The 4,951-nt window shown below is 32.3% G+C and overlaps 1 pseudogene; it reads left to right on the top strand.

Annotated features, from left to right (window-relative positions):
- The first annotated feature begins 694 nt into the window (after positions 1-694).
- Positions 695-897, top strand: LOC120773189 (annotated as a pseudogene).
- The last annotated feature ends 4,054 nt before the right edge of the window (positions 898-4,951 follow it).

Raw genomic sequence — 4,951 nt, 5'->3', positions numbered from 1 at the left:
GGGAAACAAATTGAAAAAAAGGAAATATTTATTACAGATTTTTATGTAGTGTTTGTTGCGGAATAATAACTATTTGAGAGTACGTAAGTAAAGCGCTCCTTATTGAAGTTATACTTCTTATACGAGTTCGGAAAAGGTTGCGATAGATTCAGGTTGCGCAACTTTGCTCAATATGAATCTACGCAACCTTGCTCAATATAAATCTACGCAACCTTGTCTGCGAAGATGTTCGAGCAGTAAGCGAAGCGGTGACAATCGGCGATCGTTTGTTCGTTTCTTTCGGCACAGCTCGGCTTTTCAACCAACAACACAATGTTGCCATGCTTATGCTGTTGTTGTTTTTGTAGAACAATGTTTCAATTTTTGGTTGGTGACATATTCAATTAAAAATAAATTCTGTTGAGATTCGAACCTACGTGCTCGTCGTAACTTTTCAAGCGTTTACCACCAACACCACCATTGACACTTGTATTGCGTTGTCCTAATTATGGTTTGGTTATGCATGAAAGAAATATACAAAGGATCGCCGATTATTACCTCTTTCCTTGCTGCTGCTGCGCATATATATGTTTGTATGCTTGTGCATTATTGGAGTTATGCTTCTTTTTCTTTCGTTTGTCTTTCATTTCTGCGAGTTCTCAACTATTTTGCGTATATTTTGGTTGAAATACTCTGCGTTGGCGGTGGAAAAATTAATGCTATACTTTACAGGATCATTTCTGTAGTTAGTCTTCATTTACAATTTTTGGAAATCGACCCGCAATGGCGAAGTATATCGTTTTATCTGACAGCGTGAGGTTTAAGAAGTTCATTTCTAATTTTGTCTTGTGGCATATTAGAAATGATGTTTCTTCGAAAATCGTTCGCTTACAACGGATAAAACGACTTCTGAGTGGTGATTTTAATGAATAAATTCCAAGGTTTTACACAAAAATAATGCAGTCAATAAGTACTGTACGCTTATGTATGCTTGCGCATTATTTTTCTTTCGTTTGTCTTTCATTTTTGCGAATTCTCAACTATGTTGTGTGACTTTCGTTTCTGTTTCATTTCTGCGAGTTCTTTGAATTTCTGAACGCGCGCATGCCTATACATATGTATATTCATATGAGCATGTGCAGATAGACAAGATAGGATAGAAGATGTATGCCTTTTAACATCGTATACTATACTAATAAATATTTTATTTACTAATAGAAACTAAATTTATCACAGCAATATTATGTATATGTATATTAGGTATATTGCTGTAATAAATTTAATTTCTATTAGTAAGAAAAATATTTATTAGTATAGTAAACTATGTTAAAATGCAAAAATTGAAGACTAAGTCCGTCGAGATTCGAACCTGCGTTCACATTGTGACTTGTCATGTGCTTACCACCAACACCACCATTGACACTTTCGTGGCGTTGTCTTAAGTATGGTTTGGTTATGCATTTAAGAAATATACGATGGTTCAAATAATTTTGTTTAAGTATAGAAATATGCTTTTGTAGAACATTTGCATTCGCAAACATACAGACAAATATGCAAACTACATAATATATGTATGTATGTATGATTGTTTCGCATTTTGCTTCTACGCCGGTCAAATTTCTATACAAAAATCGGCTGAAATGTGTGAGAAAATAAAATGGACAACTAGGGCAAATAATTTTCAACAAATTTATTGATAATTAAATATAAATGAAAATACATGTAAATTTACTAAAATTTATTAAAAAACTTATTTCAATTTATTAAGAAACTTATTTAAATTTATTGAAAAACTGCAATGAAAAATAAAAAGAAAATTCATTTTACTTTGGCCCAGTTTTGTGCGCAATACAAATGCAACGCCAATAATGAATACAAGAAGTTGACTAAACACCATGATATAAGATGTACAAATTATAATATGACAACCCAAGAGTAGAAAAGAGAGATGGTTACGCTGCATATTCCCTTCCGCAACGAAGAGACAGAACTACTTTCCGAGTCAAAATTCCTTCATTTAGACTTTGCTTTATAAAATGTGCATAATGAATTTAAATGTTCTAGTTTTCTTTCATACAAAATGATATGCATTTCTGAATATCACTAAGAAGTATAACTTCTTCCGCGCGTAGGGACTCCACGCACCTTTTTTTTTATTTGATGCTATAATTTTCAGTTTGTTCTGTTATTTGTGATTATTAAATCTAACCATGTACATTATTTAAGTAATGCTACTGCTTACTGCTACTCTTTTGATGAATGTTAAGTTTTCATAATGAACAATATACTTCTTTGATTTTATGAGCAATTTATAAAGAAATGTTAAAGATAAAATAATTTAATGCAGGCTATTTCAAGTCGGAAAGACGAATCTAGACAAATAATAATCGTCGCGTATAAATCACTGTTAAATCTTGTTGCGCCGAACTTTAAATGCATAAAGTTGAATAGCACTAATCCAGTAAATTAGTATCAAATTTTAAGGATATGGAAGTGAGTAAGACCTATTCACTCAGTCATTAGAAATCTCAAACTTTACAATTCGTGTGGTTTTAGAAACCATTGTACTATTAGGTATATTGATAAACTGGACGACTTTAAATGCTGACGAAGCTCTCAACTTTATTGTAAATTTTGATATTACACATTTTTAAAATGTTTTGACATAAGAGCGATAATTGTGTTGTTTACAGTAACTTTAAATATTTATCTCGGCTATAAGCCACCAACATTTTCGAGCGATTATTTTTTAAAACTTTCGACGTAAACTAACTAATCAAGAAACGATAAAGCTTCATCAAGTTCCAGTATTTATCGATTGTATGGTGAATCCAATCGATATCGTAGGTCAATATTAATGCTGCTCGCAAGCTTACAGTGCAAGATCGTCATGTGAACTATCCGGAGACTTATAAAACTATTGACATCAGTGGAGCCAGCGCACATTCAATATTGCGTGGATATCGTGGCACGTGGATAATGGTGCACTGAACGGTATGGGTGTTTCAAGATAAGCCTAAAAGACTAGACACATTGTAACTGTACCACTGGGACAACGCGTATCTGAGTTTTATACAACTATTTGTCTGCCAGTTGTCTTTCAAGATATCAGGCAACCAACCGCCGAAGACGGATAACACCACCACCATCTTCCTATCAAAAGATGCTATACATTTTGCAATTGACCTCTAATGTCAGTTCTGTTTTGACATTTATGTAGAAAACACATCCGAAATGCACGTAAATAAACAGTGGTACGCAATACTGCGTGCCACAACCAATATGCTGAAGGATAGATTTTTCGGGAGCCTAATATCCCGTTTACGATTTGCAGTGGCCAGCAAGATCGCCTGATTTCACCACTCCTGACTTCTTTTTATGGGACGTTTTGAAGTCGTGGGCTTATGTCAAGAAGCCTCAGACTCTTGCAGCGTTTAAAGGCAATATCCGTCAAGAATGTGAGGACCTATCGCCGGAAGTTCTGGCCAATGTTGATGGAAATGCGATAAAAAGGGCTCAAATGACAATCAACTGTGGCGGCGGCCATTTACATGATATCATTTTCTTGACTTGATGTGAAAAAATTTAAAAGACCAAATAAAAATAATCAACAAGCATAATCAAAGTTTTTAATTTTTAAAAAAATTACAGCCAAAAAACATCGGAAGGTTATTTTTGTTTTGTAGTAACCGAATGAGAAGAAGACCACAGTTAAGATTTAGTCAATGGTGAACAATGATTAGAAATATTCTTTGCATGCAGAGTCGTGTACTCTACAAAAAAATTTTCGTTCTTTGTCTAAAAGTTTAGTTTATGATTTTTTGATTAATTATGAACAAAAACGATAAGAAAATACCTTTTTATCGTATAAAGTTTGCTTTTGTAAAAATTTAAGTAATAATACTATATTTGGTCTTTATTAAGAGATAGTACCTATGAACATAAAAGAAAAGTTAAAGTGTGCACTTTTAAATTTTTTTTTGCTTTTTTGTAAGTTTAGTAAAATAATAAAAATGTTTTAAAAATGATGTTGATTCATTCTGTTCAACGACTCTTGTATCTAAAAAAAAAAAGTTTTCTAATTATAATCTATAGTGAAGTTGTAGAAAAAATATAAAATCAGTAATTTCTTTCTTAAAATCGAAAAATTGTTTCTAATTTCTGACGAAAGCAAACTTTAACAGGAAAAAAATTTTGTTTCCTTAGTTTTTGTCAGAGGAGAAACAAAATTTAACATGTAGATGTCAGACCCAAAAATCGTGTTGACCGGTGTTATCAAAAGTAAGAATATGAATATTAGTTGGTAAAGAGATATAAGCATTAATGTGAAAGCTTCCATTTACTTCAAGTTTCTTTTTCAGCATTATGCTTTCTATGGCATTTGACAGAATTGCAAGTATTCTAGCAATATTTCCGCTTTATTGCACTTACACAGAGAATTACAAAACACAATCTGTTTTTTGTCTTGAACTGTCTTAGCCGCTTTACTTTTTTTATTTTCCAGCAGCAGTTAGGAAAAATTCATTATTTTAATTTTTAGTTAGGAGGCGATGAGGCTCACAGGATGGTAAAGTGTAATTGTTCTTTTTGTAAAATGGCATTCGTATGTATGTCTTATTTAAATCGTCCCTCAATAAAAGTTGGTAAGATGCATTCTCATTCCATTTTCAATACCAAATAAATTACTAGAACGTTTTTTCGATTTTACTATAACGAAATTATTGATTAAGTTCTACAACCGATCTGAAAGAGAAGGGTAGTAGGAAGTTAGTTATTGGAGTTAATTACTCATCAATTGTACTAAATAAATTATTTTTAGCTCCACATTCTGCAACTTGTTCTAAATCAACTTAAAAGCGAATTCGAGCTATAGATATATATCATAATCGAGATGGAAAGTTATCTGTCACTAAACAGATTCTGGGAAAAATCAAAATAAAATGGTAATGAAGAGCTTTTGAGGGTACGAAAA

This window comes from Bactrocera tryoni, chromosome 3, assembly GCF_016617805.1.
Source record: "Bactrocera tryoni isolate S06 chromosome 3, CSIRO_BtryS06_freeze2, whole genome shotgun sequence".
Lineage (NCBI taxonomy): Eukaryota > Metazoa > Arthropoda > Insecta > Diptera > Tephritidae > Bactrocera > Bactrocera tryoni.
Note: the sequence above shows the minus strand (reverse complement) of the source record. Positions and strands in the feature narration are given on the sequence as shown.